The sequence below is a fragment of the Nelumbo lutea genome, chromosome 8, assembly GCF_056320005.1.
Source record: "Nelumbo lutea isolate HS-2025 chromosome 8, American lotus-T2T, whole genome shotgun sequence".
Lineage (NCBI taxonomy): Eukaryota > Viridiplantae > Streptophyta > Magnoliopsida > Proteales > Nelumbonaceae > Nelumbo > Nelumbo lutea.
Window position 1 is genome coordinate 15359650 of NC_142691.1, and position 18467 is coordinate 15378116.

Here is an 18467-nt window from a genome sequence, read left to right on the forward strand (position 1 = left end):
ATGTTAAGTGGCCACCTCGCCTAAAGGGAAATCCGAACGAGAGAAACAAGAATTTGTATTGTAGTTTCCATAGAGACTATGGTCATAGCACCGAACAGTGTAATAACCTCTGGGACGAGATAGAGGGGCTCATCCATCGCGGATACTTGAGAAACTTTGTACAGCACAACAATAACAATAAAGCAAGTCGGCAAGGGGAGCACGAAAAGGATGCCCCCGAGTCTAGTAACAAACCTGCCGAACCGTTGCAGAAGCAGCCTCCGGAAGAGAGGCCAGTTCGGGGAACCATCCATGTAATAGTAGGAGGTTCGGTGGTAGCGGGGTGTACTTTGGTAGCAGCCCAGACTTCAGTTTGCGAAGCGGCCCTCGAAGAACGGAACCCCCCGAAGAGACCAAAGACCGAAGGGCCAATCTTTTTTACGGAGGACGACGCGTGAGGAGTCCACTACCCCCATGATGACACGCTTGTCATTAAACTAAGGATCAGCGACTTCGAGGTCAGGCACGTACTCGTAGATTCGAGCAGCTCAGCGGACATCCTCTTCAAGTCAGCATTCGACTAGCTGCAGTTACAGAGGAGCAAGCTGAAGCCCGCGAACACTCCCCTAGTGGGCTTCAGCGGAGAGGAAGTCAGGCCCCTCAGAAAAGTAATTGTCCCTGTGGAAGTCGACACATGGCCTTGTGCGGTCAGACTCAACCATGATTTCCTGGTAGTCGCGACCCCCTCCCCATACAATGCCATTATAGGGCGGCCGATCATGCATATCCTACGGGCGGCGGTCTCCACCTACTATTTGGCCATGAAGTTCCCTATGAACTTCGGTATAGGGGTAGCGCGGGGCGACCAGCTCGAGTCCCGCAAGTGCTATGTTGTCGCCCTGAAGGGAAAAACCAAGGTGGCCGACGACCTCGAACTGGAGCGGCCTGCGGAGCAAGGTGAGGAGCGAGTTTCGCCCACGGAGGAAACAGTCGCAATCCTGACTTCAGCTACGGACCCAGCTCGCACACTAAGCATCGGAGCTTCCATTGAAGACCCCCTACGAGCTGAACTGGTGAGCTTTTTACTTCAAAATTTAGATATTTTTGCCTGGTCCGCGGCCGACATGCCCGGCATTAGCCCCGGACTGACAACTCACAAACTTAATACTGACCCTTTAGTCAGACCCGTTAGATAGAAGAAATGCAACTTCTCCCCAGAGCGCTGGAGAGCGGTTGACGAGGAGGTCGAGAAGCTCCTCGCAGCAAACTTCATAAGGGAAGTCCATTACCCGAGCTGGGTGGCCAACCCGGTGCTGGTAAAAAAGGCAAGCGGCAAGTGGTGCATGTGCGTCGACTATACCGACTTGAACCGAGCTTGCCCGAAAGATTGCTTCCCCCTCCCCAGAATTGACCGCCTAGTGGAAGTGACCTCGGGAAACGAGTTGCTAAGCTTCCTGGACGCCTACTCAGGCTACAACCAAGTTAGGATGGACCTATCCGATGTAGAAAAAACCAGCTTCATAACCGAGTTTGGCCTGTATTGTTACAAAGTCATGCCCTTCGGTACGAAGATAGAGTGCTATGTAGACGACATGGTCGTCAAGACTCAGTTTTCACAAGAATTAATACAAAACTTAGATTCTGTTTTCCAAATCCTGCGTCAGTTTAGCATGAAGTTGAACCCCAACAAGTGTGTCTTCGGTGTCACCTCGGGCAAGTTCCTAGGCTACATTGTCAATTGGCGCGGTATTGAGGCCAACCCGAACAAAGTAAAAGCCATTCTAGATATGAAACCACCTCGAAAAGTAAAAGAGGTTCAGAGGCTAAACGGCCGCATAGCCGCTCTAAGCCGCTTCTTGTCTAAGTCGGCAGACCGCTGCCTACCCTTCTTCAGGGCAGTCAAAGGCAAAGGGTTCGAGTGGACCCAGGACTGCCAGTTCGCATTCGACGAACTAAAAGTTTACCTCGCTAGTGTGCCAACCTTAGCCCGGCCCGAGGTGGGCGAGGTCTTAGAACTGTACCTCTTGGCGAGCGACGAGGCGGTCAGTTCGGTATTGATAAAAGAAACAGACCGGGTCCAGCGACCCATCTATTATGTTAGTAAAATTTTGCAGGGAGCAGAGGCAAGGTACCCAGAGATAGAAAAACTAGCATACGCCCTAGTAATAGCAGCTCGTAAACTCCGCCCATACTTCCAGCCTCACACCGTCATCGTCCTAACTAACAAACCTCTTAGACAAGTTTTACTCAAACCCGAGGTCTCCGGTCGACTAACGAAATGGGCCATCGAACTCAGCGAGTACGACCTCCAGTACAAACCGAGAACCGCTATCAAGGCCCAAGCTTTGGCAGATTTTATCGCCGAGTGCACTTTCAGCCACGAAGCCCCACAGGTCGAGCCCGAGGTCCCTAGTTCGGGCGAACCCGGAGCTCCTGAGCCCATAGAGTCCGAACCCCGTGAAATAGCAGCCAGTGTGGCATCTCTCCTGGTCAGGCGAAGCGCGAACTAGGATGAGGAGCCCTGGATCCTTCACGTGGACGGTTCCTCAAACCGGCAAGGCAGTGGAGCTGGAATAGTCTTGTGCGGCCCGGGCGGCACAAAATTAGAATACGCACTACGCTTTGAGTTCGCGGCATCCAACAACGAGGCAGAGTACGAAGCACTAATCGCTGCAGATGACCAAGTTTTTTGCCTTTACCTTTCGCGCTAGGTCCAGCCCGGCGGACCTAGCGCGAAAGGTAAAGGCAAAACACTTTGTCATCTACAGCGATTCTCAGCTCGTGGTAAACCAAGTCAACGGCGAATACGAAGCACGCGATCTCTCCATGATCGCATATTTGGCCAAAGTAAAAGAAGCCCTGCTCAACTTCTGGTCACACATCATCAGGCAAATCCCGAGGTCAGAAAACACTGAGGCCGACGCCCTGTCCCGGTTAGCCAGTATGAGCCACAACAATATGAGAACTATGTACATAGAGGACTTACCTCGGCCTAGTATTCTCGAGGGGACAGAGGAGGTCGCTCCCGTCTCAGAAGCAGAGCCGAGCTGGATCGATCCACTCGCGAGCTTCCTGATAGACGGAACCCTCCCTGCAGAACGCAATGCGGCCAAGAGGGTGCAGCGCCAGGTGGCCAAATACGTCATAATAGACGAACGGTTATACCGACGGTCGTACACACTCCCCTATTTGCGTTGCCTGCGACCTACCGAAGCCGAGTTCGTACTCCGCGACACTCATGAAGGCCTGTGCGACGGACACTTGGGGGGCAGAGCACTCGCCCAAAAGGCACTTCGACAAGGATACTACTAGCCAACGATGAAGGCAGAAGCTGTCGAGCTCGTCAGAAAATGCGACAAGTGTCAGAAACACACTAACATCCACCATCAACCCGCCTCCGACCTCAAATACCTTGCCAGCCCGTGGCCCTTTGCACAATGGGGCATCGACCTCCTAGGGCCATTTCCACCAGCAACAGGCGGAAGAAAATTCTTAGTTGTGGCAGTAGATTATTTTACAAAGTGGATAGAAGCCGAACCTCTTGCAACTGTTACGACTCGAAACATACAGAACTTCTTCTGGAAGAACATAGTTTGTCGGTTCGGGTTACCTCGGGTACTAATCTCTGACAACGGCAAACTGTTCAAGGATATCAAGTTCCAAGAGTGGTGCCAGAACACGGGGATTCGGCAAAATTTCACATCAGTCGCGCACCCGTAGGCAAACGGTCAGACGGAAGTTATGAACAGAGCCATCTTGCGCGGACTGAAAGCACGTCTGGATCGAGCTAAGGGATTGTGGGCCGAAGAGCTACAAAGTGTCCTATGGGCTCACCGAACTACCGAAAAAGCAGCCACGGGAGAAACCCCCTTCAACCTCACCTACGGCACTGAAGCAGTAATCCCGGCCGAAATCGAAATACCAACGTTGCGATTAGAAACATACGACGATCGGACGAACGGAGACGAGCTACGTACCAACCTCGACCTACCGGACGAGGTAAGGAACCTCGCGCACATCCGAACAGCGGCATACCAGCAGCAGGTAGCTTGCTACTACAATAGCAGAGTTAAGCGACGAATCTTTCGTGTCGGCGACCTGGTCCTTCGTAAGATTATGGTGCCCAAACCCGGCATGGACAAGCTTGGACCTAATTGGGAAGGGCCCTATAAAGTAAAAAGAGCGCTCGGGGGCACATACGAACTCAAAACTTTGGAAGGCAAACGAGTACCTCGAACGTGGAACATCATGAACTTAAGGCGATACTAATTATAAACCACCAAGTGAAGTGGACGAAATCAGGCCCTATGTGCCACAAGGCAAGCCAAGAGGAACTTCGGCGTAAACAAACATAGCACTTTATCAGCTCGGCAAAGAATCAGTTCGCGGCATAAAAGACCGCAGAAATTTAATAACCCGGCAAAGAAACAGTTCGGGGAAGATGAGCAAGGGAAAAAAGACACTCCATTGCAAGAAATAGTACATTGGCAGAAAAAAAAAATTTACATGTCCAGAGCCACTTCTTCGCCATCGGAAGGCACTTCAACAACACCCGAAGGCCCTGCCTCTCCTTCAGAGTCCGGCTCGCCATCGGCAGCATTGGCCATCTCCTGAGTTATACACGAAGTGGTTATGGCACTTACATCAAGGTCGGTGTATGTATTCCGGATCATCCACCGGCTCAACTTGAACCCCCTCCTGTAAGATTCCACCATCAGATCGTCAAAACACGGAGAGGCAATGTAGTCTTCAACTGCCTTCTTCTTGGCGTCTTCAATGCCTTGGGAAAAAATCTGCATTCTTTCCCTGATGTCCTCCTGAAGATATTCGACTTGATGCTGCAAATCCAACCTCAAGTCCGCCATATGCTTGACAACTACCCCCATGGCCTCGGCGTCACGCTGAGACCTCGCCTGTCTGGCCATCGCGACGCGAGCAGCCTCTTCATCAGCATAAGCAGCCGCCTCAGCAGCCCGGGTATTTGCCTCTGTAGCACGGAAGGCTTCTTCAGCAGCATGAGCGGCAGCCTCAGCAGTTCGCGCCTGTCGTGAGCTCCTCTCCACTTGGGCCGCCAATGCATGAATTGAAGAATTCACCTACCAAAAGAAACAAGTGAGCAAATGACAACAGAAGCAACAGAATAAAAAAGGAAGACAGAATCTAACTTACCACCATGGCATGTGTTACGGCGCGGCAAGCGACCTGATTCAAGGGAAGATCGGTCCACGCCGCGACCTCCTCAGGGAAAGTAGCGTCCCTACTCTTCTGAAGAGCGTAGTTCGGCGTCAACACGCTTCTGAACTGCCTTTGAGCTCCCGAGCCTGAGGGCCCAGCCCGCGTATGAGCAGACCCGGAGTGAGCAGGAGCACTTGAGTACGCAGGAGCGCCCGCATGAGTGGTCTCAGCGTAAGGCGCCCCGGCAGTTTCGTGCACCGGTGGAGTCACTTCGGGCTCCCTAGGCAGATCCTCTGGCGTATGGTCTCGGGCTTGGGGCTCCTCATCCAGGGGTAGCTCGGTACGAGTTCGCTTGGTGACCCGCTTCCTCCTCTTCATACCTTGGAACAAACGCCCCCCACGAGTTCTCTCTGCGTCCATCACACCTGTAGAAATGAGTTCGACATTATAAAAAATGAAGGAACAAAGCAAGCAAGAAACCGCATAGCTAGAAACCTACCCGAACTCAGGCCGGCTGCAATAAGCTTGGCCTCCGTTAAGTAGTGGTGGCACTTTAAGCCTTGCCGCACCCATTGCCGGAGGCCCTTAACCGTCTCTTTATCGAGAGTCACGCCTAAATCAGGAGCGGCCTCACCCCACCCGGTCTGAAAAGGCCATCCTTGTGCACTTCGCACGCCGAAGTAGTCCCGCTTCCATGCCGAGACCTTGTTAGGAAGATCGTGCAGAAGCTTAAAACCCTGGCGAGGAGTAAGGTAATACGCCCGTCTCCCCCTAGGAGGAGGACCCGCCTGTCTCTTGAGCATCAAGATAGAGGAGAATATCTCTAGGTCCAAGGGGAAGTTCTGCTCGCAAAAAAGGGAAACTGTCCCCACCAGGTTCCGAATAGAGTTCGGATGAAGCTGGCCAATGGTGACACCAAAGTGGTTTATGACTTCGACGAGAAGGGGATGGAAAGGAAGTCGCAACCCTGCAGTGAGCTGCTCTCGAAAAATCACGATCTCGTTGGGACTGTGTTCCCAAGGAAAGCTATCCGAATGAATAAAATATGTGTACCCCCCAGGAAGATTGTAAGACAGAAGTATGGATTGAAGCCCCTCAGGCGTCATGGTCGAAGGACCAAACCTGTCTAGCATCCGACCTCGGCGGGAGGTAGACGCCAAACTGCCCGAAGCGACTCGGCCCACTAGTTCATAGTCAAGCTCCACCTCAGGATCACTGAGGCAGTCTGGGGACACTGCTTGGTTGGTGGAGCCTACGTCAGCCCTACTCGAAGAATCGTCTGAGCTATCAAAGCTAGACATTGGGGAAAAGATGGATTCAAGAAAGTACTCACCGGAAAGTTTGAGAACAAGCCAAAGAACCGTGAAGACTGTATAACCAGCCTTGACGCGAGCTGAAAGGTTGGACGCGAACTCAGTAGACAACCGCAGAAGTGACAAACTGACTGGGGTCCCCCACTATTTATAGCTACAGTAACAAGAATCGACCGTGCAGATCAAAGACGACCCGACGGCCCATGTTCCTACTGACCGCACGACCCCTAAGGTTGAGATGTGATTGGCGCACGTCTTTCCGAAAAAAGTGAAACGTCAGCGCACGTCTTTTTGAAACTGACGTTGCTTCGACACGCGTCTTTCCGAAACTGACGCGCAGCATGTCTCCCTGACAGTCGCCCGCGCACGTATAGCAGTGGCGTGCCTTTTTGAAATGACCCGCTGTCACGTCCTAGCGGCGCGAATTGGTTTGAAACTTAAAACGCGCGCTGCCACAACCACCAGCATTCTTAAGCACGTTTCCAGCCTTCTCGGAAACCGAAAGAACCCTAGCAAAAGCGTCTCGTGCAGTGAAGGTTCGAAGGACGGGACAAATCCACCTGCTACCTCGCGAAAACTCCCCGCACCATGGCAAAACCCCCGGCGCAAGGAGTGGGGGGCAATTCATGAAGGAAGATTTGGCCCGACCTCTCTACTATGTGACACGTGGTAGGAACAACAGCTCAGCAAAAGGGGCCAAGCATAGGCGGGAGCAAGGGGACACACTTCGCCGAACTGACCCTTATAACAGCTCCGTCGAACAGACCACCTTGTAACAGCTCGGGACACACTTCGCCGAACTGAACCTTGTAACAGCTCGGGATACACTTCGCCGAATTGACCCACCTCATAACAGTTCGGGATACACTTCGCCGAACTGACTCACCTCGTAACAGTTCGGGATACACTTCGCCGAACTGACCCACCTTGTAACAGTTCGGGATACACCTTGCCGAACTGACCAGCCCTATAGATACTTCCGAGCTCAAGACCGCCTCGCTCAGCACTTCACATCACCTTCTGGGCACCAAAACCAAACAAGTCGTACCATGCCTGACACTAGGGAAGTCCGTGCCCGAGGGTGCCACGTCTGACTGACATGGGATCTGACGTTTTGCGGCAGCACTCTAAACGGCCACCTGCCACCGCCACTGACACCACCATCTCCAGTTAGATGGCGGTTAGGTAGTGACGGTTCTGTCTCAGCAGAAAGGACGATGGCCGAATTGACAAGCACAAGGGTAATCATACCGGACCTGACGAGGGCCTCGGGAAGAGTGCACGAAGTGACTATAAGAGCCCCTTGCCCCCCGACAACGGAGGTATGCTAACTTTGCACTATCTGGTATTACCTTGCTTTTGAAGGATTCTAACTTGAGCTTTAGAGCCTCTACACCGGGTTCCCCCCGGAGTTTTCCCATCTCCTCCGTTTCAGGTTCCCTGCTACCCCGTTCGGAAGCAAGGCAGCGGACAGCTAATACCGGCCGGATCGCGCTCCATCAATGGTCTTTATCACTTTGTACCGGTTACACAATCGGTAGCTTTACACTCCGCATGTTCAAATCTTGATGCCTCTTTCAGCCTTTGGCACTCAAGATTGGGGCATGCATCTTATTTACAACTGACATTGATTCTTGCAATACAACTATCGACACATATTGATGAATAGTGTTGTAACACTTGCTTAAAGGCTAAACAGCCTCGTTTACAATTTCCTATTAGTACTACTAAGTCTAACAGTTGTTTTGAGATAATACATGTAGACATTTGGGGTGGTTATCGAAGTCCTTCCTTGTCAGGTACTAGATACTTTCTCACAATTGTAGATGATCATTCTCGTTATACTTGGGTCTATTTGATGAACTATAAATCTGATGCATACATGTATTTAGTCATGCTTTGCAACCATGTTCGAACACAATTCCAATCTCATGTGAAGTGTATATGAATGGACAATGGACAAGAATTTCGTTCAGGGCCTATGCAATATTTCTTTAATGAGCATAGCATTCTCCATCAGCATTCCTGCATAGGCACTCCCCAACACAATGGAGTGGCAGAATGGAAGCATTGCCACCTTCTAGAAGTTGCTCGAGGACTAAGATTTCAAGCCAATCTCCCTATACAATTATGGGGAGAATGCATTCTCACAACCGCCTACATCATCAATCACCTCCCTAGGCCAGTCTTGAAGGGTAAGACACCATATGAATTACTGTATCACCAAACACCCACCTATGATCACTTGAGAGCATTTGGCTGCCTTTGTTATGCCAACACACTGTGGCAAGATAGAGACAAATTTGCTCCATGTGCTAAAAATGTGTGTTTCTTGGTTACCCTCATGGACAAAAGGGATACCGTGTATATAGTTTGGAAGAAAATAGATTGTTTGTCTTGCGAGACATTTGCTTCTTTGAAGATTAGTTGACATATCCGAATTTTGCCACTGGTGGCATACAAAACCTAGTCATACCATTGCCAGCATCGGATGATGCTACATCTGAATTGCTACAGTCTAGTGATTATTCACCTATAGACAATCATGATACAACTCAACCCACCATTGATCATCCATCTGAAATACCAATTATTGGCAGCATTTCCACTAATATTCCCTCTTGACCTAGGAGGGAGCGTCAACCTCTAGCACATTTATCGATCTATGATTGTCCAACAATTCATGCTTCAAAGGTTCATTTAACCACTCTTGACCCACCTAAAGTTATCAACAGTATTCCCAACCTAGAATCCACCACATATCAACAAGCATGTAAATCTGATAACTGGAGAACAACAATGGCAACTGAGTTAGTAGCCTTTGAAGCCATCCAAACCTGGACATTGACTAACCTACCCAACAATAAGTCAACTGTGAGTTGTAGATGGGTCTTCAAGGTAAAGACAAATCCTGACGGCATCACCGAACGCTACAAGGTGCGTCTAGTTGCAAAAGGATACACCCAAATTGAAGGCATAGACTACACAGAAACATATGCGGCGGTAGAAAAATTGGTGACTGCGAGATGCTTATTGGCCCTTGCTGCGGCCCACCATTGGCATCTACATCAAATGGATGTAAATAATGCCTTTCTACATAGACAATATGGAGTGTACATGGATCCACCACCTGGACTACTCCCACTAGGAGATAACCGGGTTTGCAAACTCAACAAATCCATTTATGGCCTTAAGCATGCCTCCTGCAACTGGTTCGACACATTGGCCAATGCCTTGAAGAAATGGGGTTTCAGTCAATCTAAAGCTAACAACACTTTGTTCACCCTCCACAATTTCGGTCATTCCCTTATAGTATTAGGATATTGAGAGTCTCAAGAAGTATCTTGGCAACTGTTTTCCTATTAAGGATCTTGGAGCTCTCCATTACTTACTTGAAGTTGAGGTCATGAGGACATGTGAAAGCATTTTTCTTAATCAACGAAAATATCTCAAAGGAATCCTTGAAGACATGGGCATGTCGAATTGTCGACTTGGTTCATTTTCTTGAAGACATGGACATGGGCCCTCTAATTAAGGACCCAACACAATATCGATGCCTTGTGGGTAGGTTGTTGTATCTAACCATCATAAGACCTAAAATCAGCTATTCGGTCAACACACTCAGTCAATTCATGTCTGATCCTCGACAACCACACCTTGATGTAGGAATGCACGTCTTGTAGTATCTCCGATCTTCTCCAGACCATGGGATATTCTTGTCACCTTCTAGCGATTTCACAATAAGAGCTTATTGTGATTTAGATTGGGCAGGATGCCCCACCACAAGGTGCTCAACCACAGGCTACTTCACTACCTTGGGCTTCTCTCCTCTGTCGTGGTAGTCCAAACGACAATCCACTATCTCTCGCTCCTCAGCAGAAGTCGAATATTGATCCATGGCGACCATAGCGAGTGAGTTGGTTTGGCTCAAACAATTATTCTTGGATCTTGGACTTGACCATTCACAACCTATGCAACTTTTCTGTGATAACAAGGCAAAATTGCACATTGCGGCAAATCCAATTTTTCATGAACGGACCAAGCACATCGAAATAGATTGTCACTTCGTACGAGACCTCATTCAATCACAGTCCATTACTATAGCTCATATTTCTTTCAAGGGACAACCTATAGACATATTCACCAAAGCGCTTGGTCGCGATCAATTCCACTCCTGCTTACCCAAGTTGGGCATCCGTCCACCTCCTGCTCCAACTTGAAGGGGGCGTGTTAAAGTCTAAACAAACAGACAATTGTAGTTTGTTTAGACAACTGTCAAGTTGTTAGATCGTTTTTAAACAATTAAAACTATTAAAACTGCACTGCTTTGTTACCACATCGCAGATAAAGGGACGTCACCTCATTACAGCTTGCACTTTGTCTATAAATATTTCTCATCACAAATCAATAGAGTGAACTATTTTCCTTCATTCTAAATCTTCCTTTTTTTATAGAGTTGGACCCAATCTAAATGAAAGCCAATTTGAACAGATTGGATGGTCCATGCATTGAATTGGACCAGTCTAGAATGGTCCAAATTACTCATCAAATTCGATTGGACTTGGTCCATCTATCATTGACTCATATTGAACCAATACTTTGGTCCATTGACAACCCTATTGGATCAATACTGGTGCATTCCCTATTTAAGAAAAGATAATCCTTATTGGCAGGTTTACAATATTATTGTCACCTAAGGAGCACTCCTTCTGGAACTTTCACATTATGATGATCTATTTGTGCATAGGGGTGGGAATCCACTTGACCATTTTCTTTCCTAATTAGCTCTAAATGCTTCCTCCACTTGGGGGGCGTTCTTTTTTTTTTTTTTTTTTTGATTTTGAAAATGGGGTGACCAAGAACCCCATGTTCTTTTTTTTTTCAGTTTTTTGTGGGGAGCAGAGAAGGTTCATTTTCCTAGGTACCACTTACCCAGAAAAGTGATACCTATCTCCGAAATGAGTAAATAATTTTTCCATATGGGGGGAAAGTTGCCAACACTTGAATGAGACAAAAATGTCCTTTTTAATAATGAATTTCTATGGCTAAAATGGACATTACCTTATTTAACTAGAAAATAAAAGAACATGAATAAATAACTTGCCAAAAAGTGAATGGAGCCTTAGAGTATAGAGTGGAATTTGGCACCGCCGAGCTCTTTTGGCCATGTAAGGGTTGGATGTAACCCCTGGTTCGGCCTAAAGGTCTTTATAGAAAAAAAAAATAAATAAATAAACTGTTATATGAGATCCCTTAATGATATTAAATGTCGTCACCTGCAAATTAACTTAATAGGGCCCAATTCACCAACTATTCAGAGCATTGTAAAACACGAAAATCATAGTAGCAAGTACTAAGTTACTAAAACCTTTCTTGGTCATTATGGTTTTCATTTTGCCTTTTCTTACAGGCACTCATAACTTAGGTGACTTTTCTTTCTTGTGGGCCAGGACTCTTTACTTTCCATTCCAAGCTTTTGTGTTCATTTATATTTGTTTATTTTTTTTGAGTTTATCATTCTCTTAAAAAATATATTTGTATAATATATATTTTTTATATTTCTATTCATTATATTTAAACCATACGTAAACGACTGATGAAGCAACACCACCGATAGGCTCCACAACACTGATCATCATGACTAGAAACTATATATCTCTAAACTTGATGTCTTCTACTTTGTAGAAAGGAAGCTTAGTTTCTGTACAAACCTGTCCCTTCCTTGCATATGCTTGCATAGTTTTTTTTAGGCAAGTTAAGATTCATTAAAGCACAAAAACAGACTCTATACAGAGAAAAGAAAAAGATGAAAAACCTCTTCAGGACTAAGATATGTCAGAGTTGTGAGGAGGGTTCAAAAGAGAGCTTTTCTTGCTTGCTACGTGCTCTAATTGCCAGTGAGTGAGCCATTTTGTTTTCAATTTGTCTAACATGCAGAGCTACACGAAACTATTAAAAATAAGAGAGGCATAGTCTAATGCCACCGATTAATCCTTGTATACTCCAATATGCTGTAAAATATTCATCATCTGTGTTGAGTCAGAGAAGACAACAATAGAGGTGAATTTAAGACCATGGAGCTACTTTCTCACTCCTCTGTCGGCTCGGCATATGCTTGCATAGTTGAAGATGTATATTTTATCTCTTGATTTGCTACTAATTCCTATGATCAAGAGATTATCTTGGATTTGTTATGCAAGCTAAAAATATATAATTGAAGATTTTAGCATGTCCTTAACCATAAGTTAAACTTTGGAGAAAGTTATATTTTATTCTCCATACCTCTGTGTTACTTGGTCTATTTTCTTGTGCATTTTTTCTTGAATACTCTTAGTTGCTAGTGATGAAAGGTGTGTTGCAGGGGTGAGCATTATTTGGTTAAACTGAAACATCGAACAAAAATTTCAGTTTTGATTTTTTCAATTTGGGTTATCAGTTATCTGAATAAACCAACCAAATTTCTATATATCCTGATTGCCTGATTGCTTACCCAGTCACCCCTAATGTCTCGTATTAATGAAGGGATGGATTTGCAAGCAAAAAGAAAGGAGGAAGGAAATGTTTGGTTGTAAAGGCTCAGTTTGGAAGAAGTACAAATATAAATATTTAGAGTGCAAATTCTTGTATTTTGCATTATTTTGTATGTATTTGTTCTGTACATTTTCCAAACTGAGCAAAAGGCACAATATCTGGTAGTTGCTACTAAAAGGTGTAGGTGGGCTTTGGGCCATAGAGCCCCTACTCCCGAGCCCAAACAGTATGCAATTTCTTCCTTTCTTTTTATTTTTTTTGTTGCGTATAAAGGCATTTTGGTAAATGATTTAACTTGAATATTCTCAATTGTAGTTAGGTCATGTTTGGGATTGCTTAAAATTAAGTGCTTATTTGGGCCGGGACCACACCATTAAGCACTTATTGGTGTTTGGGAAATAAGCACGAAATAAGTGTTTATTTTAAAAATAAAGGTAATTTTTAAGCCCAAATTTCCAGCTTTTTTAAGTGTTTATAAGATAAACACTTATTCAATTGTTTTTTCTTCCAAAATTATAAAAGTATTTTTATAAAAGTACTTTCATAAGGGTATAGTTTGAAAGTTTGAAAGAAAATGAAGAACAGAATAGTCACAGATTGTTATTTAAGTGCTTATTGGAGAAAAAGACTACCAAATACCCAATATGAAATGAAATAAGCACTTGAAAAAATTGGGTGCAAAATGTAAATGAGTGCTTATTCAAATTAGCACTTGTTTCTAAACACTTATTTTTAACATAAGTACTCCCAAACATGGCCTAAGACAATGAAACCTTAAAAAACCTAATCTGGTGATATAAAGGCTGGCTTTTTTTTCACTAGGGTTGTATTCAGTTGATTGAAAATAATGAATTGCACATATATATGATCTTCCATGGGTGTAGGCACAAACGGACACAAAATAACAAACCACATTAAAGGGGAGTTCTCCAATATAAATTTGTTTGTTTTCATTTGTTTTTGAAAGCACCACATCAACCAAAAACAAAACATGTCCCTAAACACTATTTATTTGTGTTTAATTTTGTGATGTAGAAATTATATGATTTATGGAACATGATATTAAATAACCAAATGAAAACCCATTATTGATTTTAATTTTGAAAACAGAAAACACATATACAACTAAGAATATGTTTTTTGTGTTTTTATTTTAAGAAACAATATGTTTTCAAATCAGATGGTTTTGAATTATTTTTACTATCACAAGAAAAACATTAATTTATATTTTCTTTTATGTTGTCACTCTTCTTTCCTTTCCTTTACTTTTTTGGCATAAGTCATAGCAGCTAAATTTACATTGACTAGATTTTTTATAGAACTGATTGAATTATTATCTTACTGAAACATGCATTTAGGGAGCATTCGACAATATAATTGGTTTTATTTTTGAAAACAAAAATAATTATAACCATGTTAACAGAAAACAACTTAGAGGTTCACCTGGTCTTCTTTATTTTCTGAACCCTAAACTTTACTTCCAGTAGTGGAGGGGTGGCCACGGTAAATTTTTATTAATTAATAAAGCAATAGAAATGTGCTTGTTCTAATACCTTAATTTGAGAAAGTGGTCTTATGGACACAAGCAATATAAAACACACTTCCCTTGAGAATTTCTATGTTTATGTTGAAATTCATGCACGGTTGCGCTGCTCTGGTGGAACATTTGCAAAAATGAATCCCAAATTCATAGTTTAATTATTAGCATAGTACCCTGTGAGTTTTATGGAAGGAGAGATGCAAGCGCATTTATGAAGGTATCGGATCCTCTTGACAAGCCTTAATTAAGCAACATATCAAGGCAATTAATGGATCATTGATCTAAACTCTGTCATGGATACACCTACACTACTGCTAGTTCAAACTCTCTTTTCCCCTTGAGGTTCTCAATGTCCCCTCAAAGCTTAAGGCATGGTTTTTAAAAACGAATCGGTCAGGGCTCCAGTTACTGGTTCGAACAGTTCGATAGTTCAATTCGAATGGTTGGCTCATTTTGATAAAAAAATAAAAGAAATTTAAAAATTGAAAAACAGCTAAAATCGTTCGAATGGTTTGAACAGTTAATCGGTCGGTTCAGCGGTTTACTGACCCAAATCAATCGTTTTGGAGAAAAAAATGGTTTTGGAGGAAAACAGAACCTGTCAGATGACCAGTTCCTGGTTTTTCCGGTCCGACCGTCCGGTCCAGTCCGATTCGGTTTTGAAAACAGTGCTCCAAGGAAAAGACAAGTTGGATGGATTTCTTACAAGGTTCGTACAAATCAAGAATTTAAACTAAATATCGTTTAATTGATGGTGCTAATCGTGGTAACCCAGGCGATCGATCGAGAGTTGTGGGGGTGGGACAGTTAGAAACACCATGGTCTCTTTTTGTTTGTTATTCTACCACAACGGTGTTATGGTTTTGCTACTTCAAACTCAAGTTGAATTCCTGGCCCTACTTGACGGTATTCAAATCTGTTTTGTATGTATATATTGGGAATGTATATCCACAACGGATCAATAGCTTCAGGAGTAGTGTGCTGGTGAGAGCTGAGAAAAGAAGTTATTGTCCTGAGCTGAAGTAGTAAGCAGGTTGGAAGGGAGTTAACCAATGACCATGCATGCCTTTTTATTAATTTCCTCAGTTTGACAAGCGTGAAAATATGGGTATTCTAGCTGTGATGAGTAATCACATAGGTGGCGTTTGACAGTACTTTTTAGACTTTTAAATTTAAAAATATTATTTTTTAGATGTTACATTTATTTGGTGTTGTATATGAAATATGATCTTAAAAGTTTTTTCAAATTTGAAATTTTAAAACTCAGGCTTGTCACTTAACGTGTTTAGTCACATTTCGATCGTGGCCTAAAGTCAAAAATACCTCTACCCAATTCGACCTCTCTCTCTCTCTCTCTCTCTCTCTCTCTCTCTCTCTCTTGTATTCTTGCCACCACCACGCCACCGTCGCTACAACTTGCAGTGGCAGTGGTTCTGTGAGTAATAATAATAATAATAATAGTAATTAATAATAATAATTATTATTAATTATAATTTTAATTGTTTCATTTATTAATTAATAGTTTATTATTATTTTTTGTATTGTTTCAATATTATTTTGAAGTTGAAAATTATTTTTTATGAGATAATGCAAATTGAACTCAACATTTCCAAATAGTATGTTCTAGGTAGTGGTGAACATTATTAGGTTAAAACTGAATTACCAAATCGAAAATTTCAGTTTCAATTTTTTCGGTTTGGTTTTTTGGTTTTTGGGTAATTTGATTCGGTTAATTCGGTTTTTGGGTAATTCAGCTTTTGGTTTCAGTTTTTAGATTTAGAAATTTGGTTAACTGACAAAACCAAATTAACTAAATTTTATTATATAATATATAATATATAATATAAATATAAAATATTTAATATATTATAGGTTATAATGAAATTAAATTTCATAATATATATTATAGGTTATAATATGAAATATTATGTATATATTAATTAAATTTGGTTTTAAATGAAATAACTGAAATTTTCAGTTTGGTTATTTCAGTTTTATTGTAATTTGGTTTTCATTTTCTAATTTTGGTTTATTGGGTTCAGTTTTTAACCGAATAAACCAAATGCTCACCCCTAGTTCTAGGGGTAAAATAGTAAAATCAGTAAATTTTCAAATGGTAAAGGGTTTATTCAACACAAACATACTTATGAATTCAGAACCTCTAAAAAGTAGAAAAGTACCTATGCTTCGTTTTAGATTTCAGACACAAAAAATATCATTTTTAACATTTTAGATCTGAAATTTCAGATTTATCAAATGCCACCTTAATTACAAAAAAAATTAATAAAAAAAAAAGCTAAAGTTTAAGTCTCTATTCATCTTATAGTTGACCAAAATTAGGTAATGATGACCTTTCACAATAAGTTTAATCTATTTCTAGGACTTTCGATTATTTTCCTTGTAATAACCATAAAGTGTGGAAGGAGCATTTGGTCATCCCTCCACTCCTTCCCACCTAAGACATTGTCATTATCGTAACTGTGATCAATCCCTTTATATGTTATATTGGTATAGTACAATTATTAGAAAGCTAAATAAATTATTTTCATTATATGATCCACTAAGGTGGAGTTTAGGAGTGTTTATTTGAAAAACAAGTGCTTAAGTACGTGGTCTTTTCATGTGTTTATTTTAAAAATAATCACTTATTTTATATTGAACTGTTGATGAGGTGTTTATCCAAATAAGTGCTAATTTATTTAAAATGACAAATTTAACCCTCACTTAAGAGTACTTGCCATAGAGACTATGAAGAAAACTCCAACATTCCATTCCACGGAAGAAGAATATGCTTACTTGCCATGGAGACTGTGAAGTGAGAAGGAGGGTGGAATAGGAAGAAAACCCTATCTTCTTCAAACAAGGGCATTCTTAGGACTTTGAAAGATACACGGGGACTTTTTTTGGAACTAAAACACTTAAAAATAAGCTCAAAATTTGGGCTTCTCGAATAAGCACTTAATCTTAAGAATAACCACTTATCCAGGCTTATTTTCCAAACGCAAATAAATGCTTATTACTGTGGTCCTAGCCCAAAATAAGTACTTAGTTTTGATTCTACAAATCCATCCCCAACTTCCTCCTCCTCTCCCCTTTTGTTCTTAGCAATATTTTGATATTTTAGTAGTTACAAAATTAGTTTATATTCCTTAGAAAAGTTTTGTACCCAGAAATTAGTTCAAGCCAGGAAAGACTTTTGACTCTAGAAAAGTTAAAAGTAACATTTCTTTACAAAGTTTAACAGAGGGATGCGATTCCAACTCCAGAGATAAGGAGAAATCGATTGTAAAAAGTCTCCTTATAAGGCTGGTCACAACTCTCAGGCATAGAATCTAATCAAAATGCCTTCACCAAGCTTTTTGGAAAGTAATCTGCATATAAAATCATATTCCCATTTTTTACTAGAGTGCACTAAATGAATGGACAAGAAGAAAGATTCTTATCTTGAAGGGAAGGATGGCATTGTGACTCAAAACCCAGGTGAACCTTAGCTCTATAATTGGGGGCCAGAGGAGAATGTCCCCCACAAACTGACTTTATTAACTTATTGAGCATATATATCAATGTTGTCAAACTTGGATGGGATAGACACAATAAACATTATTCTTCTTCTATCATAGTCAGATGCAACCAACTCTTAATTAATTATATATAGATAGATAGAAAGAGAAAGAGAAAGAGCCTAAATCCTGTGCCTTAGAATTAACATATAAAAAGGCATTTGGTTAAATGGTTAGATGCTGTTAATGATACATGCATTCCTCGGACCTGGATCTCCTGAAAAGTAAAAACTCTGAAAATATGGCATCTGGGCGTGCATTTGGAATATATCCTCCACTTGTATATATATTAAATTCATTCCCAATATGAGATTAGATGCCCGAGCTTTCAGAATATTTGCAGAGATTTAGCTTGCAAGGCATCCGGTC